The 24,686-nt window shown below is 38.8% G+C and overlaps 2 protein-coding genes across 10 annotated transcripts in view; one reads left to right on the forward strand and one right to left on the reverse strand.

Annotated features, from left to right (window-relative positions):
• Positions 1–24,686, reverse strand: part of LOC309509440 (dynein axonemal assembly factor 3-like) — a 63,312-nt gene that overhangs the window by 18,237 nt on the left and 20,389 nt on the right. The window lies entirely within an intron of this gene.
• The window catches only part of LOC309509431 (radial spoke head protein 4 homolog A-like), a 52,778-nt gene that overhangs the window by 8,877 nt on the left and 19,215 nt on the right, over positions 1–24,686 (forward strand). For 2 of the 8 annotated variants that reach the window (XM_082184141.1, XM_082184145.1), the window contains exon 3: positions 8,049–8,279. The exons of 2 other annotated variants lie outside the window; for them this stretch is intronic. The gene's annotated coding sequence lies outside the window, so the exon portion shown is untranslated. Of the gene's footprint in view, positions 1–4,351; positions 4,983–8,048; positions 8,280–12,070; positions 12,090–24,686 lie in introns of those variants that run through there. 4 more of the 8 variants (XM_082184144.1, XM_082184148.1, XM_082184146.1 and 1 more) reach the window with 3 other exon arrangements.

Here is a 24,686-nt window from a genome sequence, read left to right on the forward strand (position 1 = left end):
AGTGTGATTGACTTGGAGTTACATTGTGTTGTTTAAGTGTTCCCTTCATTTTTTTGAGCAGTGTATGTGCGCAGGTTTGTAATTCCCTACAAACCAAGCCTAAACAAAGCACTGGTCTTTCCTTATACATTTTTATACAGAATTTAATTTAATTTTATCACTCTGGGGCAAGTACGCGAAACAAATTTTCCTGACAACGCTTTATCTGTAGAGTGGTAAAGGGATCCTCCATAGGGAAAGACTAGTTGGCACTTCAGCACTGTGTTGTCATCGGGTCCAGGCGAAAGTCCTTCGTCAGATCTGGATACGGCCTGGATCCGGCAGGCTGCGGGAAAACCTTGGGATAAACAAAGACACTAAAATTAGCGTAGATGCCATTCTACTTATGATGTAACGAGTACATCAGGATTTATGGGAATTGTTCCCGGTTCCGGCTGACCTAATCTATGCAGCCTAAGATTGAAAAATAGAAGTCTATAATGTATTATGTGAATGCTAGGTCAAAGAGATGTGTCTTTAATCTAGCTTTGAACTAACAGAGTGTGTCTGCTTCCCAGACAATGTTAGGAAGACTGTTCCAAAGTTTTGGTGCTAAATAGGAAAAGGATCTACCGCCTGCAGTTGATTTTGATATTCTAGGTATTATTAACTGGCCAGATTTTGAGATCGCAATAGACGTGAAGAACTATAATGCGTTAAGAGCTCGCTCAAGTACTGCGGAGCTAAACCATTTAGTGCTTTGTAAGTAATCAGCAATATTTTAAAATGTATACAATGTTTAATAGGAAGCCAGTGCAGTGTTGACAGAACAGGGCTAATATGGTCATACTTCCTGGTTCTGGTAAGCTGCTACTCGAGCTGCTGCGTTTTGGACCAGCTGTAATTTGTTTATTAAGCGTGCAGGGCAACCACCCAGGAGAGCATTACAATAATCTAGCCTTGAGGTCATGAACGCATGAACTAATTGTTCCGCATTTGTCAATGAAAGCATAGGGCGTAATTTAGATATATTTTTAAGATGGAAAAATGTGGTTTTACGGATACTAGACACGTGACTTTCAAATGAAAGATTGGTATCAAAGAGCACACCCAGGTTCCTAACCGGCGAAGAAGATTTGACAGAGCAGCCATCAAGTGTTAGACAGTATTCTAGGTTATTACGTGTGGGAGTTTTTTTGTCCAATAATTAGAATCTCTGTTTTTTCAGAATTTAGAAGTAGGAAATTACTAGCCATCCAGTTTTTTTATATCAGCTATGCATTCCGTTAATTTTGTGAATTGGTAAGTTTTGTTAGGTTTTGAAGAAATATACAGCTGAGTATCGTCAGCATAACAGTGAAAGCTAATTCCATGCTTCCTAATGATATCGCCCAAGGGTAGCATGCACAGAGTGAACAGCAACGGTCCTAGTACTGAGCCTTGTGGTACGCCATACTGAACTTGTGATCGACAAGACATTTCTTCATTTACTGCTACAAACTGATAACGGTCAGATAAGTATGATTTAAACCATGCTAGCGCAATTCCACAAATGCCAACATGGTTTTCTAGTCTATTTAAAAGAATGTTGTGGTCAGTGGTGTCAAATGCAGCACTAAGATCAAGTAACACCAACAGAGAGATACAGCAACGATCGGATGATAAGAGCAAATCATTTGTAACTCTGAGCGCTGTCTCAGTACTATGGTACGGTCTAAATCCTGACTGAAAATCCTCGCAGATATCATTTCTTTCAAGAAAGGAACACAGTTGTGAGGATACTGCTTTTGCTAATATCTTTGACAAAAAGGGCAGATTCGAGATCGGCCTGTAATTGACTATTTCCCTAGGATCAAGTTGCGTTTTTTTAACAAGCGGTTTAACCATAGCCAGCTTAAAGGTTTTTGGTACGCATCCTAGAGATAAAGACGAATAAATTATATTAAGAAGAGGATCTGTGACCTCTGGGAGCATCTCTTTCAGTAGCTTAGTCGGTATAGGGTCTAACATGCATGTTGTCGATTTAGACGAATTAACGAGTTTGCAAAATTCTTTCTCTCCTATAGCAATGAATGAAACAATGCACTCCCTGATGCGATACTGTAGTAGACGGTTGCATAGTTATAATTTTGTCCCTGATATTATCAATAGCTTTGAACTGACAGAGTGTGTCTGCTTCCCGGACAATGTTAGGAAGACCGTTCCAAAGTTTTGGTGCTAAATAGGAAAAGGATCTACCGCCAGCAGTTGATTTTGATATTCTAGGTATTATTAACTGGCCGGAATTTTGAGATCGCAATAGACGTGAAGGACTATAATGCGTTAAGAGCTCGCTCAAGTACTGCGGAGCTAAACCATTTAGTGCTTTGTAAGTAATCAGCAATATTTTAACATTTATACGATGCTTAATAGGGAGGCAGTGCAGTGTTGACAGAACAGGGCTAATATGGTCATACTTCCTGGTTCTGGTAAGAACTCGAGCTGCTGCGTTTTGGACCAGCTGTAATTTGTTTATTAAGCGTGCAGGGCAACCACCCAGTAGAGCATTACAATAATCTAGCCTTGAGGTCATGAACGCATGTACTAATTGTTCCACATTTGTCAATGAGAGCATATAGCGTAATTTAGATTTTTTTTTAAGATGGAAAAATGCGGTTTTACGGATACTAGACACGTGACTTTCAAATGAAAGATTGGTATCAAAGAGCATAGTTATAATTTTGTCCCTTATATTATCAATAGACACATTAAAGGGTTAGTTCACCCAAAAATGAAAATGATGTCATTAATGATTCACCCTCATGTCGTTCCAAGCCCGTAAGACCTCCGTTCATCTTCGGAACACAGTTTAAGATATTTTAGATTTAGTCCGAGAGCTTTCTGTCCCTCCATTGAAAATGTATGTACGGTATACTGTCCATGTCCAGAAAGGTAATAAAGACATCATCAAAGTAGTCCATGTGACATCAGTGGGTTAGTTAGAATTTTTTGAAGCATCGAAAATACATTTTGGTCCAAAAATAACAAAAACTACGACTTTATTCAGCATTGTATTCTCTTCCGGGTCTGTTGTCAATCCCCGTTCATGACTCCGCAGTGACGCTGCTGACGTAAGACGCAGTAAGAATAAAGTCGTAGTTTTTGTTATTTTTGGACCAAAATGTATTTTCGATGCTTCAAAAAATTATTATATTATTACTTATTACATATCAGATAACATTCTACCATACATAGTTCACTTGTATTTTCAGTACTTTCAATACTCCATATTTACCATCCTTGTGCATTTAAGTACTCTTTAGCCGTTTCATTGTATTGTATTGTATTTGTATTAGTAGTATTGTAGTATCTTTTGTTAATAAAATCTTTTTTTTTACAACTGTCTTTTGTGTTGGTTATACAGGAAGTTGCCCAGAACCAAGGGATTTCCTCCCACTAATTGAAATGATTTTTCTTATTGTAGAATTATTTGGAATAATTTTATATTTGTTAAAGTTATTTCCTGCGGTCTCGACGTAAACCCACTCACTCACCCCACCCCCACCAGTTTGCTGATGTTTCTTGACTGGGTTATCTTGTTGAATTTGGTGATTAACATGGATCCTGACATATACAAAAAAATATTCAATTATAAAACAAATGGTTCATACCCTGATGAGTATTCCAAAACGGAGAAATCAAATTTTAGAAAAAAAGCCAACACTTTTGACCTCCAAGGTAAGAGCCATACAAATTTTTATATTTACAATTTTTTAAATTATGTTATCAGTTCTCTTTGTAAAAAAGTTTAAAGTGGTCTAAAGTTTGATCTTAAATTTGTATCTCATATGTTAAAGGTGAGGCAAGTTAGCCATGCTTTTTGCGTTCGTACTTTTAGGTTAAAAAAAGTACAGAATATACTACTTCATTAGTTGCCTGCAACGTAGGCTATTCAACGTGAGGACATGCATGATTAAACAATGCACACGTTAAAAAATTATGAACGCTGCAAAGTTGAATCGCTTTTGATTCACATTGATCTGGGAATCTTAAGGATCTGGAGAGATTCTGTATGGAGGAATGGTCTCTGATCTCTGGTCAGGTGTTCTCCAAACTCATCAGGCATTATAGGAGAAGACTCAGAGCTGTTATCTTGGGAAAAGGAGGTTGAAAAAAGTATTTAATAAAAAGGGGAAAAAAAACATTTATTTCATAATGAATTCGATTTTTGCTAATTTTTTGGTAAAATATCAAAAGGATTAACAATGCAGATATATTTTGATCATTTTTTTAAAATTTTTGATGAAAGGGGAAAATCATTCTGACCAGCACAGTATACACTTTGTCTATTTTTAATTAATTTGTCTCTTTTGTCTATTTTTTCTTTTCATAGATGGTGAATTGTATTACCTTAGGAACAAAGGAAAAAAACAACAGAGTAGACTAAAAGTTGTGTGTGGGGCAGAAAGAGGCAAACAAACTTTTTGAGGAGTTTCACGCAAGCAGCCTCGGAGCTCACACAGGACAAAAGAAAACACGAAACGCAATATCTATACGATTTTACTGGCCTGGCATGTCACAGGACATTGACACCTGGGTAATAACATGTACAGAATGAATACTTTTGCAATATTATAAAATGCTAATGATTTCCAACATTATACTGTTTTGGTCACAGGTGGCACAGTGTGTACCATGTCAGGCCGGCAGGTCATCAGTTAAGGAGCAAAATGAAATCATTCCAATTGTGGTATTCCTTTCCATCACACATTTATTTATTATTATCCAATCCATGTCCACCAATCCATGTGGTCTCGTCACCACCACAATCTCCACCACCAGTGCCATCACCACAATCTCCACCACCAGTGCCATCACCACATTCTCCACCCCCAGTCCATGTGGTATCTTCAGGTCTCTCCTCACCGGCATCTCCACCACCAGTGCCATCACCACATTCTCCACCACCAGTGCCATCACCACAATCTCCACCACCAGTGCCATCACCACAATCTCCACCACCAGTGCCATGTGGTCTTGTCAGCCCTCTCCTCACCACAATCTCCACCACCAGTGCCATCACCACATTCTCCACCACCAGTGCCATCACCACAATCTCCACCACCAGTGCCATGTGGTCTTGTCAGCCCTCTCCTCACCACAATCTCAACCACCAGTGCCATCACCACAATCTCCACCACCAGTGCCATCACCACAATCTCCACCCCCAGTGCCATCACCACATTCTCCACCCCCAGTCCATGTGGTATCTTAAGGTCTCTCCTCACCGGCATCTCCACCACCAGTTCATGCCACATCATCCTCAGGAGTTGTGATTTTATCAGGGTCCAGCTCTTCAGAAATAGAATCACGTATGTACTTAAACAACAATCTAGACAGTTATAATAATAATAATAATAATAATAATACATATTACAGTAGTAACACATGGATTCACCAGTTGTAACACCATTGCATAATTTAAGATAGACATGTAACCTCAATTGTGATTTTCTTCAGAGTTTCATATTCTGTCTGGTCAGGACTTTGCATTGTTTTGCTTGTTTTTGACATTTTACAGGTGTCAGAGAAGCCTGGGAAGGAAAAGGCTTGTATGTGCTGATCTCAAAAATAGGGCCTTTCAAATAGTTTTACTCTGACATTCATCAGACAAGCACCAACTCACTAGGAAATTGTTATCTTGCTGAGTTCTAATTTCTAATATATGAAATATTTTCCATGAAACTAATTTTGTGTGATTTATATGCCTATCCAGTTATATCTTTCATAACTAAATACATAAGTAATATATATGTCACAGCTTGGCAGATGAAGGTATATTTCCAAAGGAGATAACTGTCCTGCTTGTTACATTAAGGGACCAAACTGAGGTGGAGGAAGATAAACTAACTATAGGGACTAACAAGAACAGGTGCCAACTAGACAGAACATAATTGTGACAATATACACAATTAATATTTAAAAGCAAACTAAAAAAAAAAAAAGAAAAAAAAGTCAAACATGTTCAAAAGTTAGTATTGAGAATTAACAGTGGTTTAGCTTTGTTTATGTTTATCTGAGTTCAGATTGAATCCACCATTATGTTGTTTAGTATTTATTTTAAATTGGCCTCTTGTCTCTTGAGGTTGTTATTTTTTTTATCTAGCCATTATAATAATGTGTTTGTACAACATGTTATGTTGGCAAAATAAGTAAATGTGTTTTTTTTTTGTTTTTTTTTAAATGGTTTGTGCTTTCTTATTGGTTTCCACACTGTACAGATTTTAATACTAAGAAGACATCTTATATATAAGTGTGTTAATGAAATCCAACGGTTTGTGAATGAAGCCACTTCATATCAAACTGTTTCAACATTTCATTATTTTGCTAAAATAATGTTTTACAAACACATAATGTCCAAAGAAAAACTATCGAAAGTTCAAAATGAAAGCGTCCATCTAAAGGAAACATTAAACATCATTAAACAGATCACCTCTGTGAATATTTTTTTCTTATTGGAAACTAATATGTCTTCATTTATTCCTGTCAGATCATGAATGCTTATATGTACCTTTTGGTACAAAAGTACAACAAGGATTCAACAAAAAAGGCTGTGTGCATTGATTCATATGAAATGAGTGACATATGGAAACATAAAAAAGCAAAGGTCAAGGTTAGTACACAACTTTTTGCAAACTGCAATATCAATGTGATTAACATAGATGTAACTTATGTAGTGCTCATCCCAAGGCGTCATATACTGACGCTTTTGACATTTCGTCTACATCGAACGCACATGGCACCCTTTAGCGTCAATATGAGACGCAGATAGATATGGGCCAGAAGGCGCCTCCTAGCGGTCTAACCCTAACCCTACCCCAGACCCAGTGGCGGATCTACGGGGTGGCAAAGGGTGGCAGCTGCCACCCCTGGGATACAGTCTTGCCACCCCTGTTGCCACCCCATTTATAAATCAGATAATATTTTTTAAGTATATTTTATGTTCATAGCCTACACGTTGAAGGCCAAGGAGACCCGCAACAAACTCCTCTCAAACAGAAATCGCCTCCAGAACCCCTCCCCCTCACAATGGTTTCACCCATCACTAGCACGGCAGCGACCCCCGCGAAAATGAAATTTCACCAGTGGCAGCAGAGCAGCCTGGGCAGGCAGCACAGAGTGCATCTGTCTGCAGTACGCAGTGTCTTGCAACCCGACTGGAGAGACTGAGCTGCCCCAGAGCCTCTGAAGGTGAAGTGAGTTTTCCCAGGTGTAGTTTAAATACACGTTTAACTTAAAGTTACATTTGTAATGAATGTATTGTATGCTAAAGACGATTCAGCATCAGCAAAAACAGCGAGTCTATTATTACGTTAACCAAAATCAGCGGTCAAATCGCTCCCTCGTGATTTGTAAGAGCACTCTTCCCTTTGATTAGCCTAATTTTTATTTTAGTAAAGACAAGAACAGCTTAATAAAAAATATAAAATATTGTTTGTATCCATAACGTTTACTGATGGTCGCCGTTACGCCGACGTTACGTTACAACACACAATACAGTGCCAGTTAGGAGATCGATCATTTGATTAGCTAAGCAGTCCTATTAAATCCAATTCCTCTCAGATATCACAGCAATGAAACTAACTTAGGTTACAACTGGGGAAATAACAAATACAACAGGATTAAGTATGGGCGTTAATTGTTGGGAGAAAATATGCGTAATAATGATTAGATCTGCATTTGGTCTTAAGGGTAATTCTAAGGGTGTATGATGTTTCAGTAAAAAAAAAAACTTAAGTAACACTTAAAAGGGTTATTTTCTGAAACACCCTTAAGTTTAAGGGAAACCTAAGGGCGATCTTAAGGGAAAATTCCACTTATGGCGTTTTATGCAACCAGGGCGAGGTCTGCCCCAAAAACTTTTCCAATTGTCTATGAATTCTATATTATTAAGCGGACTGCGGACACAATCTCGACAGCCAGCCATTAAGTGAATACAATCTACTAACTATCTCATCACTCCTGCGAACAGGAAGGGGGCCAGAGCAAATTACAGTGCTTATTAGTTTTTTTAGTTTTTTTTTTTTCAGAAAGCCATCGATTGAATCAGCCCTGCAAACCTGTTGGTGGACAACTTAGTGGATAGTGGAAATATGCACTTAAACACTCTGGAGACCATCCCAGATGATGTCCCACCAGCAGAAGGCATTACCAGGGGCAGCCCATCCCGGTCCAGCAGCTCCACCAGGGTCTCCCTGCTCAGCTCAATAAAAGTCTACTTTTTTTTTCTTATTTTATGTACTGTAAATTTAAATGTTTATGTTGATTTAATGTTTAATGTTTGTTGTAAATAGTTGGAAAAAGTACTTTAATATAGCCTATAGAACAAATGATTTTCATTTATTTATTTTATTTTTTTTAAAGGTATAGAAGAATGTTTCATGTAGAAATTATGACTGTCATTACAAAAATAAACAATGTCCAGAACAATTCATTCTCTTATTTACACATTTAAAAGGTAATAAAAAAAAAATCACCACATTTCCATGATAAATGACCTAAAAGGGCAGAAAACTTACTTTTTCCTCTCCGAGGCAGGAGAGGCGATGGAGGAAAAGGAGGAAAGAAAAGAAATAGAGCGACGAGAGCATGAGAAGAGACTAGAACAGGAGGCCAGAGAAAGAGATGAACGAAGAGACCGAGAAGTGAGAGAGAGAGAAAGGGAGACAAAAGAGAGAGAGGAAAGATTTCTTCAGCTGTTAGAAATAATTGCAAAAAATAATAAAGGAATCAAATGATACACACTCAATTTTCATTTATTTGTTAGTAAGTTTGACAGACATGTATGGGCACCTTTTGAGGACACCTAATAAAAGGTGGTGGAGATCAGGCAAGACGTGGTGCTATAACTGTCAAAAAAAATTTTCCTCAGTAAATTGCCTGTATTGGCTATAAATGGTATTTTCCATCAATGATCTAAGTTTATTAGTTTATTTGGATGCCCATTATCCACTACCTTGGCAGTGGCTACTCTTCCTGGGGTCCCAACAAGTAAAAAATACAAAACTACATTTAATCAACAACAATAAAAAGTCAAGTTAATGAAACATACTAACCCAACATTCATTCCAAATATCAAAATCAACAATTTACTATATATTTTGCCATTAAATGTTCCTTTAAATATTTTTTTTAACGAATTTTTCTTGTAAAAATGTGTAATCAATGGTAAATCACTCCATATTTTCATTCCTCTATAGGCCTACATTACAGTCCGTTGTTTTCCAGTGGTTTTCGAAACAGGCAAAAAAAAAAAACACCCCTTTTATGCATGCCTGGTTTAAAAATTATGAGTACAGGACAAGGAACTCTAGACACAAAAATATTTCTTATAAAATAAAGCAGAGAGACTATCCTTCACCAGTGCATTCTTAGTATATTAGCTCTTCTATAACAGTTTAAATTCAGTCTTGTCGCTCTGTTCTGTACAAATTTAATATTTCATTACATCTTTTTTTTTTTTTTCTTTACTTGATGCACTGGTTGCCACACTGGGCAATAACAAGCGATTCATCCAATCACTGATTGCGCTGCAGTGACTGACACCCCTGAGAGCCAACAGTAGCGGCATATTCATAAGGCTGTTCACTGTTCTCGCCGGCGCTGCCGCTGTCAGCATGATGAGAGAGCAGATCAGATGAGACAACAGCACGGAGCATTTTTCCAGAAACTCTTTGTATTAAATGATAATCATAATCTATCGGAAACTGTGATTGTGTCCACTTGGAAACTTTGGATGCATCAGCCTGGAGGGTTGTCGTGAGTGTTGAGAGAGAAAGGTGAAGTGGAAATCGGAGTAAAGATTTAGTGTATCCCAGAGTGATACTCTTTATTGAATATTCTTCTTTAATTGAATATGTGATGCAATCTCGTTTTGGTGAGTGACATTTTTTTATCATATGTTATCTTATGACAGATATGTCCATTTCAGAAATGAGCTGATATGAGCTGAGTGTAGGCCGCACTCACAGCGCAAGCTGAACTAGCCGTGGGCTAAAGCTATCACGTGTAATAATGATCTTTGTATCATGAGTTGAGACAATGAGGCTGCGTCCGAAATCGAATACTTCCCTACTATATAGTATGCGAAAAACAGTACGCGAGCAGAGTAGTATGTCCGAAACATGTGCTGCGTTCCAGTCCACTTTTAGACACGCACTCGCGAACTTCCCTAAGCACTTTCCCTCGGGGGAATCCCCGCCGCCATTTTGAAGTGCGTTCCACTTCGTGAAGTGGACGAGGGAAGTTTAGATGGACAGACCCTCGTTCCCTCGATTTGGACCGAGGGAGCGAGTCTACTTCATATGTACACTTCAGGCACCTATATGTCCCACAATGCAGTACGATTGTGACGTCACCACAGATCTCGTCTAATCACCACCACAACAAACAACTCTATGATATATTAATTCTAATTTTTTTTATTGAAAACAACCCAAAAACCATACATTTGGATGCTGCATTAAACATTCTTAAAGGGAAAACAAATGTAAATAATAAATCAACTACATAGCTGATTCCAAGTGATCAAGGGCTTAGGACGTTCCAATTCAGCCCATTGCAGTTTCCGCCAGTAGTGGGCACTCGCAATGACGTACATCCGAGTGAACGAGACGGAGGAAAGTTAGCAAGTGAAGGGCATTACAATTACAACGCAGCCCTGGTCCGAAATCATAGAATTCGAAAAACAGTAGGCGAGAAGTACCCGGATGACCTACTACTTCCGGCGAGATTCCGAAGTGCGCATACGGTGGACACTTTACTATCCCATGATGCCACGGGGGAGGAGTTGTCGTCGTTATATCAGAGAATGTCTAATAGGAAGAGAATTGGCACTCTGCTTGCTTCCGGTTTCTGGACTGGCTGCATTAACACGTCTCTGTCCATGCGGGGGCGCTCGCAGGCGAGTGCAGAATGAATGGAGGTCTATGGCGCTATACCCATCAAAATCCACTTTTCTCAGGATATAATTTTTTGTCTAGTAATTTGAATGTTGTATTCGAAAGGAGATGCAAAGAAATTACACATTGCTGGGTGTTAGATTTTTTAGAGTCACTTATTTGCTTTAAAAAGTCTTTTAAAATGTCAATGACGTCATACACATCGTACGACCTGAGATACTGCTTTACGGCAATCCTTCAGTCACTTTGGTGCTTTACTCTCTTTTCTCTTGAGGCATCGACAACACAGCTGACACAGGTAAATACACATGCTAGAAGAGTTTTTGTTTTGTTTGTTTCTGGTCCCGCTTCGGATGCCACGATGCCATCAAGCGGTATCTCTGGTCGTAATCAGTCCTTCACTGACCAATCAGCGTTCATTAGCAGAATGCTAGCGTGTTACGGGCAACAACAACTCAGCCTGTAAGAAATCGAAAGGACATAAGTACTCCTTCATTGAATTTTCGACCTATAACCCATGTTGAACTTGCAAAACCTACAATAAAATTTTTGATTTCTCAACGGCAATCGGGTTAACACAGACGCGCTACGCTATTACACTACGTGAAAAGACTCGAGGCTCAGAGAGAAGTAAATGAAAAGTGGAATAAAGTCGTTATTTTTGTTTGTTTTTGCGCACAAAAAGTATTCTCGTCGCTTTATAAACTTAAGATTGAGCCACTGGAGTCACTTGGACTATATTAACGATGTCTTTAACGCATTTTCTGGGCCAGCAAGTTATAGTGTCCATAAGCCTGTGGAGGAGTGAGACAGCTCTCAGATTTCATCAAAAATATCTTAATTTGTGTTCCGAAGATGAACGAAAATCTTACGGGGTTGGAACAACATGAGGGTGAGTAATTACTGACAGAATTTTCATTTTTGGGTGAACTAACCCTTTAACGGTCGCGAAGTACGTTCTAATTTAAATGTAGTACCTACTCACATAGTACGCGATTTCGGACGCAGCCTGAGTGTTTTATGAGTGTCGATGTGTTAAATAACTGCGAAAAGTTGGATTAATGTGTCATTTGAGCTGCGCATGTATATCATTTGTTACTGAAATGTTGAGACAGAAATTAATTATTGGTTGTTGCCTTGTGTTTTCCAAGGCTGTGTTTTCTTGTTCTCTGTTTTTTCCCTATGTGAACGTGATCGGCAAGTGTATCCTGTTTTGTGCCATAAATAATCCTGTGGAGGTGAATCGCCTGCCTATTGAATGCAATTAAATATGCACAAATGCTGACCAGTGCCCATGGACCTGTTTCCACTGTGAACCGTAATTTGAAACCATCAACTGGTAGGATAATTACAATTTTATTTAGTTTTTTTGGACTCAAAGGACTTTGATTTATGAAATTGATTGATTGTTTTTACTTCTGAAATGGAGAGACTTTGTTTTTTTGTACATGAACTGATCGAGAGAAGTTTGAACAACTCTTTAAACTGAATCATTTGATTCACGAACTCTGATCAGCTGAGTCGTTTGATTCATGAACTTTGTTCAACTTAATCAATTCATCTTGTTCCAATTAATATTGTTGAACATACTATTTTACTATAGAAAGATAAGGTGGTTTATTGGAAGGAATTATGAATCACATTGTGTTTTGAGTCAAATCCAATATCTGATTACTAGTGTTTCTTTCGTCAACGAAAATGATGACTAAATATCATCGTCAACGAACCACGTGACGAAAACGAGACGCAACGTAAATGCTGGTCATGTGATAACTATAATTAAATGTATAATGCTAATATTGTTGACGAAAAAAAACGAGCCTAAATGTGGTTAGCAAAATTTTCGTTGACCAAAACAAGACGAGACAAAATGTTATGACGTTATTTCGTCTCATTTAGTCGCATTATTATTATTATTATTATTATTATTATTTTGCAGTATTTGTGTTTCCCGTGTCTCACTTCAGGGGCTGCATCAGGTCACTGCGCAGACGCAGGCGATGTCACTTCCTCAAGCCCCACTCGCGGCATTATTTAGAAGATGCAGCTGCGGTGAGTTAGCGTAAATGACAACAAACTTAAGTCTAACGGCCGTTTCACACACACTCCGTGTGCAGTGCGTATGCTGTGCAGGAGCAGCATGCGCTATAGTGCTTTCACATAGGCTGCGTTTGCAGTGCGTAACTGATGCACGGCTGTACCACAAACACATACTCACTATTTTTATTTCAAATCCAGAAGTTATCAGCTACTTTTGTTTAAAAAAAAAGTTTTGTCAGCATTGTGATTCTCTTTGTACACATATACTCTTTAATAGACGTAATTCACTTTTAAGCACAATTTAAACAATGTATTATTCAATGCACTACTTCTATCTAGATTTATTAGCAAGTGGTAAAATATTTAGCCTTATAGTTATATTAAAATCACAAATATTTTAAATTAAAACTTAAAATTGACAAAAACAGCCAACTCTCATGCCTTTTCTTTTGCATTTAAATTTTAATACAATAAATCTTGGATGTCACAAAGAACTTGTTTTTCAACCTCCACTAATGAGACGAGTGTTACTTTTCTGTTCGCTATTTTTGCTATTTTTCCATAGTGGTACACTATATTGACTGGGTTAAATAGAATTGCATTACTAAAATTAGACTAAAATACAATTTTCATTGACCAAATCTAGACTAAATGTCATCAGATTTCGTCAACTAAAACTAGACGAAAAGAGTCATGGATAATTCTGACTAGGGCTGAACGATTAATTGCATTTGCGATAATATCGTGATATGATGAAATGCGATTTTTTAAACCGCAAAGCTGCGATTATAGTCTGGTCACGTGACACGCGAGAGTAAACCAGTCTGATTTACAGATGAAGCATCAACTTGGCACGCGACATATACTAGTTTTTACAGTCTATGGACACATATAGACCTGGCTACAGGAAATAACAGTTTATGTTTAATTTATGTTATATTGTGTTATAGATTCTCTCCAACGATTCTGTATTGTATATGTCTGAGCTTAGTTATAAACACAGACGTGTACGACGCGCATGCTTTATAAACAACCGTATTCTGCTTGCTTCTAATTCCTCTGTCTCTCACACACACACACACGACACCACTCGAACCTTACGAGAAATAATCTTTAATAAAGTTCGGAAAAGTTGAAGCGAGTTACAAGGACATTCAGGCTTCATTGCGCAAGATATGAGATACGCGCGGTCTGCGTGATGTTACTTCAGTAAGTTAGTGCGCGGTCTCGCCCGCCGGTATTTTACTAACAAATGTTCTACGAAGGCATCATATGTCTTGGAATGCAGTTGGCTTATATATTAAAAATATGAAAATCACCGACAGAAGCTGCTTTCAATTTCAAATACTCACGTGCGTTTTGCGAAGAGCATTTGAGCATGCGGCTGTGAGCGAGTCTACGTGGTTAAATGTACGTTTACATCTCAAAATGCTTTTATGACGCGAATTTACCGGTAATGTGACACAGTCAGTTATTAAACAAACAGGACAAACCACATCTTATAATTTCAAAAGAGATGAACACGTTCAGACAGCCTACTCTTAAATACTGAAAGCACTCTTTGTTTATTGCTTGTAATATTTTTTTCCCTCTTTGTTATTTGTTTTGAAGCTATATTTGTTCAAATTATTAACATGTAATTGCATTAATTTAGTTTTTTAATGTGTAATTATTATAAGTAGGCCTAATTATAATTATGTAATTAAATATTTTAAGTTTTATTAATAAGATCAATTAAAGAAAAAAAATGTATCGGCTCATGAGGTGCCTAAAGATTCCCTTCCCTATTTTACAATGATTTATTGCTTGTTTTTGTTGAAAAATAGAAAAGATAAAGAGCTTAAAAAATAATCGCATATTAAATCGCAATCGCAATATTGGTAAAAAAAATCGCAATTAGATTATTTTCCAAAATCGTCCAGCCCTATTCTGACTTAAGACTAAAATGCTCAGACTTTTAGTCGACTGATACTTGACTAGACTAAAAACAGTATGAACGTGACTAAAACTAATAAAAACTAAAATGACAGCTTGACACAAAGACTAGACTAAAACTAAAATTAAAACAGGCCGCCAAAAACAACACTACTGATTACGTTTCTTTTTGTACATTTGGGTTATACAATGTAGGGCTGTCGCGTGAAGGAATTTCCCATGTAATTTTGAATGGCTCAATAGCGCGACATGCAGTATTATCACCATTTATATATTTAGACTTATTTATATAGCAATTAGGGCTGGGGGAATTAACGCGTTAATCTTTGCGATTAATTTGAAATGTTTAACGCGTAAAAAAAAAATAACGCAATTGACGTAGCACTTTTTTTTTTTGCCTCGTTTTAATGATTTCCTGTTGCGTCTGCTATTAAAAAGGCCGAAATATGCCGTCCCGCCCCTCCATGTTCGGCGGTCAGGTTTCATTCTCGGGCAGCTTTCATGAGCGGGTGTTTTCCGCTCGGTATGTGCGTCGCGCTCTGTGCTCCACGCGCGCGTGAGTGTGTGTGTCGGTCGGTCGGCGCGCTCTGTGCTCCGCGCGCGCGCGTGTGTGTGTGTGTTAGGGATGGGCATTCGATTAAATTTTATTAGTCGATCGTCGGGAGAATTAACGATCGACTATCGATTAATCATTAATATTTTTATATTGAAATTTATTATTTCTTTAACTTTTTATAAATTAAAAATGCAATGAAAATACAAAAATACAGTTTGTTTGTCCTCGATGAGATCTTTATTACAAGAAGATCAACTTGTGGCAGTGAAACTGGACGTTCGGTAGACTTGAAGATTCCTGCGGTGCTCTAAACCAGCGGAACTGCGAGCACCCATGGCCACTTCATCCGTTTTCTGTGATCGGATAGCTATCCGGTCGTGAAAAGACCAAATCTAAATGCCCTCCGAAACGCATTCGAGACGGATTTAAATCCGATCGCTCAAACCACTTTATACTTTATATCTGAGACGCATTCCAGACGAAACTGGACAAGAGTAAATGCATCTGGTTGTTGAAACCACATATGTAAATTTGACTTATCCCAAAAATGATAAGAAATAAACGTGTGAGAGCGTGTTATAGGCTATATGTCATGTTATATCCAGATATGACGACGCTACTTCAACACGCATCACCACAGATGAGCATCTATTCATCAAGCTAACGTGCAAACTATCGCAAATCAAAGTGAAAGTCATTCATCAACACACAATCATCTTCATTAAAAGTAAAGAACCGAAATGATCTTACCAGGGCTGTTGCCGCAATATCTTGTTGCGGTCTTTGATTTAGAAATTTTCGCTGATGATCAATAAAATGCAGCTCATATCAGTTGCATTCGATGACGTGCAACAATTTAAATATGCATATAGCGCGGGAATTCAAGATCGGATTTATATCCGTTTTGCAAAAAACACATTTATGTGACCAGGTGTAAATGGAATCGTTCTGATAAATCAGATAGCTATCCGATCTGAGAAAACGCATGAAGTTCCCATAGAACTTCTGCACCAGTCTACTGATTTCTGTTGAGAAAGATAAGCATGTTGACATGATCTGGGATCAGACGCGACCGCAACCTGGTGACAGCCAGTCCAGCCGCCGAAAACACCCGCTCTGAGCAGCCCGGTCTCACCCCAAAACGTCATATACTGACGCGTCTTGACCATGCGTCAACATACGACGAAAAGGGTACCCCTTTAACGTCAATATGAGACGCAGACAGAAGCGCACCAGCAGCGCCTCCTAGCGGTACCCTAACGCATACCTAAACCTACCCATAACCCGAATCGTCACACATGGACGTTATGGGGGTACCCTTTTCGTCGTATGTTGACGCATGGTCAAGACGCGTCAGTATATGACGTTTTGGGGTGAGACTGTCAAGCCGGGACAGCCGGGGACTGACGTTGCCGGGATGCACAGGTACCTCCGCGCTAAAATTAATTCCATTGCTTCAAGACACACTACGCAACGCAACCTGCATTAGTTTAATCGATAACAAATAAACGTGATCGACGAAATTCTTAACGATCAATTATCGATCGTCGATTAATCATGCCCATCCCTAGTGTGTGTGTCGGCTCGCTCTGTCGTTAATGGCCCAGCAGCGGCGAGCTCTCCGTTCCGTGTGTGTGTGTGTGTGTGTGTGTGTGTCGGCGGCTCTGTCGTTAACGGCCCAAAGGCTTCAATCATGTACTAAGCACTGGAAAAGTAAAGTCCACTCAAGTAACGTGAAATTTCTCTGTTGACTTCTGTTTGCTGAGCTGGTATAGCCATGCTGGGCAACAATGGTAAAATGACCTGCTCTGATCACATGCTCTGGTAATAATAGCTTTGTAGGACTATATTTTGTTTTAATAATTAATAAAATAATAATAATAATCTGTTAAATTGATTATGTTGATTGATTATTGAAAAAGAATAATATATTGATATATTGATGTTTAATATTTTAATATAGGGCTATTTTCTGTTCCCTTTTTTTCCTGTGTTGTTTAATTAGGTGATTCTAAGTTTAAATATTGATGATTACAAGCTTGGGGGAAGCGCAATTAATTGCAATTAATTACAGAAATTGTGCAATTAATTAGTAAATTTTTTTTAATCGATTCCCAGCCCTAATAGCAATACATAAATATAAATAAGTGTTACGATGTGTTCAGCATGCACAAAAATCAAGGACATTTTATCTAACGATGTAACCAGAACTAAACAGCGTCTCTGCGCATTGAAAGGTTGTCACTCACTGCACGGTTACATTGTTACAGCAACGGATTGTCTTTGAGTTGTTGGAAAGTTTTCTTTCTTCGACGCAAGACCAGGAGACAGTTGGGATCGCGTTCAACAGAAGTTATTCTTTATTGAGAACTCCGCTGTACGTGGCTGCAGTACTTCCAACATTATCTAACTAAGGGAACTTTACATGGTATCTTATAGGCATTTTAGGAGGAGGGACTTTTGAAGGTGGAGACAAATTCAAACAAAGCATGTAAATGAGTATACAGGTTAAAGGGTTAGTTCACCCAAAAATGAAAATTCTGTCAGTAATTACTCACCCTCATGTTGTTCCAACCGCGTAAGACCTTCGTTCATCTTCGGAACACAAATTAAGATATTTTTGATGAAATCTGAGAGCTGATAACTTCTCCGTAGGCTGCTAGGTGGCCCAAACTTGCTGGCCCAGAAAAGTTATTAAAGAGATCGTTAATATAGTCCAAGTGACTACAGTGGCTCAATCTTAAGTATATCAAGCGACGAGAATACTTTTTGTGCGCAAAAACAAACAAAAATAACGACTTTATTCCACTATTCATTTCCTTCTCTCTGGGCCTCGTAAGTGTTTTTGCGCAGCGCGTCTGTGTTACACGTCACCACGTAGGCTCACTATTGGCCGACGCTGGTCATGTGTGTGACGCGCAGCGCAAAAACACTACGCGAACCAACTAGAGGCCCAGAGAGAAGGAAATGAATAGTGGAATAAAGTCGTTATTTTTGTTTGTTTTTGCGCACAAAAAGTATTCTCGTCGCTTGATATACTTAAGATTGAGCCACTGTAGTCACTTGGACTATATTAACAATCTCTTTAATAACTTTTCTGGGCCAGCAAGTTTGGGCCACCTAGCAGCCTACGGAGAAGTTATCAGCTCTCAGATTTCATCAAAAATATCTTAATTTGTGTTCCGAAGATGAACGAAGGTCTTACGCGGTTGGAACAACATGAGGGTGAGTAATTACTGACAGAATTTTCATTTTTGGGTGAACTAACCCTTTAAGGAACCCGCCCCAGAGCGGCAGTCTCAATTTAATCAGCATACCTATTCAAATGCTGATACTGGCCAGGAACTCCGGTTCCAAGGGCCATCCTAGAGCCATTAAAGACAAAGGTGAAAGTCTCCCCTACAGCTAATCCAATCAACCTAACGATTCAATGTCTGGGCTCCGAAAGGTGAGAATCTCAGTGATCTGACTAATTTAAAACACAATAGAGATTGCAACTTTGCTGACATCTTAACCTTAAAAGCTAAAATCAGTATTCTTCACCGTGATGTTATATAAGGAAGCATATCTGAAATAGATTCTTAAATTTGTAACCCTTCAGTCCCCTCTTTGAGAGTTCTTAAAAACTCTTACAAAATACAAATTTAGACACTTAAAAGTTCATTCTTGTAACTTGAAAAAGTTACAGGCACAAGCATGATCTGTGTTGTTCATCTGTAATTGCATGCTGACACAGAAACAAAACATGCAATTAGGGTCCGTGAAGTCTCTGCGTTGTGTATTTTTTTTCTTTTTCTTTTGGGATAGTTCGTTCAGCAGTGGGTCTAGTTGTCTTCTTGAGGTTGTGGCTTCATATGCAGGTGAGACGGTCGTTGCATATGGATCTCGGAACATCCATCAAGTGGTATCTGTACAGAGGAAGAAAGAAAACAGAAAACAGAGCAGTATTTCTTCAAACAGTAGGGTTGTATGGTTTTTAGAGTCTGCTGTTGTTGTTTCATTCTTTCCCTATTTCTTAATTGTTTTGACACCTATGGACCAGTGAGGTGGGGATAAGCTACTGAGGGGGAAACCTATGAGGAAATCTTCACCACATGGCTGACCCCTGAAGCCTGTTGCTTTCGGTTCTTCCATGGGCTCCGCACTGGTCTGTGTGTCCTATTCTGTCCCTGTTGTGTGCACACTGTAGCCTGGTTAAAACCAGACCCTTCTCAGTTGAAACTGAGTGTAGGGTCTGGCGAAGCTATGTAGACAAATCATTTCCAAAGGGGCGTCACCAACCGACGTAGCTCAAATTCCTCTGGGCGCAATTGGATAGTCATAAAACCAATCAGATCGATGAAGGAGATGACGTATGCTTCGAGTGTTGTTCTTTGCTCTGGTTTTAACGAAAAGGGTAAGTTTAAATCGCTCAAAACAGACGCGATAACTGATTCGTTTATATACTGTCTAGGATTCGAACGAGTGATGTTCCACGGCGGCATCCATCTTTGTAATGAAATCTCCTTCAGCGTCGCTGCGCTGTCGTCATCATGTAAATCCCTCCCCAAACGTTTCTGATTGGTGCCGCGATTTCGCGATTTGAATGGGCTCTTCTCCAGACTATCCTGGAGAGAGAATTAAAATTCGCCGGAAGTAGTCTGGGTTTTCCCAGGCTATGCACACTGTACAGTGTGTGAGAAAATTGGCACATTTCCATTCTCCAGTGAAACATCAGTCTTAATAGACATCATTTCTATGATGCGGTCTGGAGACCGCATCATAGCACTGAAACTGCGCTCGTTAAAATCACAAATGATTTACTTTTAGCTTCTGACCAAGGCTGTATCTCAATACTAGTTTTACTTGATCTTAGTGCTGCGTTCGATACTATAGATCATACATTACTCTTAGATCGACTACAAAATTATATTGGTGTTCAAGGACAAGCACTAAGCTGGTTCAAATCATACCTATCTGACCGCTACCATTTTGTCTATTTAAATGGAGAAAAATCGATCATAACTCCAGTAAACTATGGAGTGCCGCAGGGATCTGTATTAGGCCCGCTGTTATTTTCCATATATATGATGCCACTTGGAAATATTATAAGGAAACATGGAATTAGTTTCCATTGTTATGCTGATGACACTCAAATATATATTTCATCACGGCCGGATGAAAACGCTAAATTTTCCAAATTGACAGAGTGTGTTAAAGATATAAAAGATTGGATGACGCGTAATTTTCTTTTATTAAATCCAGACAAGACAGAGGTAATACTTATCGGTTCAAAAAACCGCCCACAAAACCTCGCAATATACAACTTTAACATCATAGGATGTCCTGTTACTTTATCCTCTACAGTAAAAGACCTGGGTGTTATACTCGATTGCAACCTGTCTTTTGAAAATCATATTTCATATGTTACAAAAACAGCCTTTTTCCACCTTAGAAACATTGCTAAGCTACGTAATATGCTATCAGTTTCTGATGCAGAAAAGTTAGTTCATGCATTCATGACCTCGAGACTGGATTACTGTAATGCTTTATTAGCTGGTTGTCCTGCATCCTCAATAAACAAGCTACAGTTAGTCCAAAATGCCGCCGCTAGAGTTCTTACGAGATCAAGAAAATATGATCATATAACACCGATTTTATCATTACTGCATTGGTTACCTATAAAGTTCCGTATTAATTACAAGGTATTGCTACTGACTTATAAAGCCCTAAACGGCTTAGCTCCAGTCTATTTAACGGATCTTCTATCACCCTATAATCCATCGCGCTCTTTAAGATCACTAAATTCAAGGCTTTTGGTCATACCTAGGATATCCAGAACCACCAAAGGAGGGAGAGCATTTTCTCATTTGGCTCCAAAACTCTGGAATAGTCTTCCTGATACTGTTCGTTGCTCAGACTCGCTCTCCCAGTTTAAAACTAGATTAAAGTCGCATCTCTTCAGCCAGGCATTCATATAATCCTACAGATCAAACTACAATCCGTCCTCTAGCTCATAAATGCCAGAGGAGAACTGGCCCCCGACTGAGCCTGGGTTCTCCCAAGGTTTTTTTTTTCTCCATTAGGTCACCTGATGGAGTTTTAGGACACCATTAGGTCACTTGATGGAGTTTTTCGGTTCCTTGCCACTGTTGCCTTTGGCTTGCTCAGTTGGGGATATTTTGGGGATATTAATCTAATTTTATCAATCAATAAATTCCTCTTGAAACAAACTTTGTTGTATTATTTTAATTTAATACTGTGAAGCTGCTTTGATACAATCTGTATTGTGAAAAGCGCTATACAAATAAACTTGACTTGACATCATATAATACAGGATTGGTGTCTGATTGTAATGTTCTGCAGTATAACATTTAAGGCTGTGAGTATACTGAATGTCCCCCAAACAAAGGCTGTGACAGTCAATAAGTCTTTCATCTTTGTTGTAAGTTACTGGGGAGATTAAAGGGATAATTCACCTCTGGAAAGATGAATGTGTATTTAAAATAGGTCATTTATGTAGAAGAAATGTGAAGACATTTTTTTATTTGGAGCTTTCTAGACTGAGAAAAGCCAGAAAATGTATTTTTGGCTTATGTGGATGAAAGACAACAACTCCCAGAATGCAATTGCTTCGCTGCCCTAGGAGGCCACGCCTACCGGTAAGAGAGCGCAGTTGAAAACAACAAGGTTAGGCTACCAGTGAGTCTCCGTGACGAGTCTGCCTGGGATTTCGGGATCGCCCAAAATGTCTGGGATTCGGCTTTTGCGTTCTACAGTCGCCATTCATTATGTTTACTGTGGCGAGCAGGACGAGGCTGACGGCCGCGGGAGAACGGCGCGAGGCCGGTGGCGTCATTACTGAGACGCGGTCTCGCATCTCTCACGGAGGTGCGGGAATTTTCTTAGCAATGTTAAAGCGCACATCAACCGATCACTTGTTTAGCGTTCATGTAAACACTACATTCAGATTCACCGATCGGAATGAATTCAGTTAGATTGAAACAAGAGGTGTAATGAATGGCGACTGCAGAAAGCAAAAGCTGAATCCCGGACATTTTTGAACGATCTCGCCCGCCGGACAAGTCCGGGAAAAGGAGGATGGTAACCCCTACTACTCAGCTTTCTCCTACTATTCAGCTTTCTCCACGGAACAAGAGCCTGCTAGCTTAGCTTCCAAAGAAAGACGGCTGACTGTGTGTACATTCTGTGAGTGAGATCCCTCTATGGGCAGGTTGAAAACATGCGGAACAGCCCCTACTACTGGCTGTAGTCTTTAGCCTCTGGGCAGAAAATCCTCAGATGACGCAAAATGACAATTTTTGCGTCATCGGAGGATTTTTTCCAGACAAAAAAATACATAAATCTCTCCTCTCACGGGGATATGAGGGTGGAAAGCACGGTAATTCGAAAATACTACAGGTTTTCTACTAATACAAAGCTTAATGCTAAATCCTGAAGTATCCCTTTAAGCAATCACAGCCCAAATGGTTAACACCTCAAAAAGCTTACCCACGAGTCCAATGACGAGGGGAGGGGTTGCTTCAAAGTAGCAAACAAATGTAGTAAAAGCTGCATAACATTGTTAACTTGTCTTAAGTTATTTTTGTTTTTTCTACATTCTTTTCCAAAATGTCCGTGCTTGCGACAGTAAGAACAACTGGCTTCTCTAGGACATTTGCGTTTCTGTTTCTCTGAATTGACCTTAAAGGATGCTGCTGCAATTTTTACTCTTGCCTTGACATCAGAGTCTCTTTCCCAAGTAGCTAAACTGTCCAAGTTGTTTTGCAAAGTTCTCGTAGCCCATGTGATGTTTAAGAAAGGCAACGCCTTTCTGTGTTCTGACAAAAGCCCATCAGACCATGTGCGAACTAAAGGGCCATTATCATCTAACACCTTCTCTGAAGTGTCCGCTATACCACTGTATGCTGCAGCTGACTGACAAAATCTTTCTGTGTACTCTAGTGTTGCACGGTGTACCGATACTTCAAAAGTATCGCGATACTCGGAAATTAAAAACGTCACGATACCTAAATTTATCAGTATCGATACTTACATTTTTTTTTTTTTTAAACGCCTCCCTATGGACGTCTGTGTTTTTTTCCTGACGCACGCAGCAAAGAACCTGCCGCTGTCAGTGTCATGTGACAAAACACTACAGCGAGATGGCTGCATGTGCGAGGACAAGTGGTCCACGACTCGTAGAAAAAGATGACGCGAGGAGTGACATATGGAAGTACGTTGCACGGTGCACCGATACTTCAGTTCAAAAGTAAATAGGAAATGAAAAACGTCACGATTCCTTAATTTATTAGTATCATACTTCTAAGAATGACCACGTTCCAGATTTGTAAGGCCGGCGACACACTGTCTGCGTGTCGTGTCCGTTTTTATTTCGGCTCCCATGTTAACTGCCTGCGTGACACACGCGTCTGGGCGCAGCTCGAGACGCGCGGAAAACGCGTGTATGCTATAAATAGAACCGACGCCTATTTTTCACGCGACACGCAAGCCTGTTGGAAGCGTTTCCAGGCAAAATAGAATAGGAAAAGATGTTTCTATGTCATTTTGACACGAATACATATTAATAAATGACATTTTGATGTTTGAAAGTTTTGACATATACAATATAAATGTAATTTAAAAAAATATTATCGATTTTCAAATATTGCACCTCTCAATACAGAACGAATTATTCTGTAGCCTATTGTTGTCTTTGCTGCTATATATTTATGTTTAACATGAAGTATAGGCCTTCCACAACTCTCTCCCCACATGTCAAATATATCACCAATGAGGCTTATCATATGTTACCAATATTAAACATTGTTTAATATAATCGCTGTTCATATTTTTATTCAAAGTTCAGAATCAAGATAAAGCTCTTATGTTTCTTATGATAAATGAGATAATGCTGCTAAATTTATCTTTTTTTTTTTTCTTGAATGTCATTGCTCTAATTTATTTTTTATATTTCATATTTCATATTGTGTTCAAATGTTTAATATATCTGCTCTTCATATGTTCATTTATTAGTGTGTTATATGATTAGAATGTTGTCCCGGTTTTAAAATAAAGCACAGCAGTGATATTTGAGAGTGTTTCTCCCTTTTCAGGAAAAGTATCGAAAAAGTATCGAAATCGCAATACTTGACTTGGTATCGGTATCGAAACAATAATTTTGGTATCGTGACAACACTAGTGTACTCACAAACAGTTTCACCCTTCTTCTGTAAACAAATGGTGATCTTTGACCA

This window comes from Leuciscus leuciscus (genome assembly GCF_965113295.1).
Source record: "Leuciscus leuciscus genome assembly, chromosome: 11".
Classification (NCBI taxonomy): domain Eukaryota; kingdom Metazoa; phylum Chordata; class Actinopteri; order Cypriniformes; family Leuciscidae; genus Leuciscus; species Leuciscus leuciscus.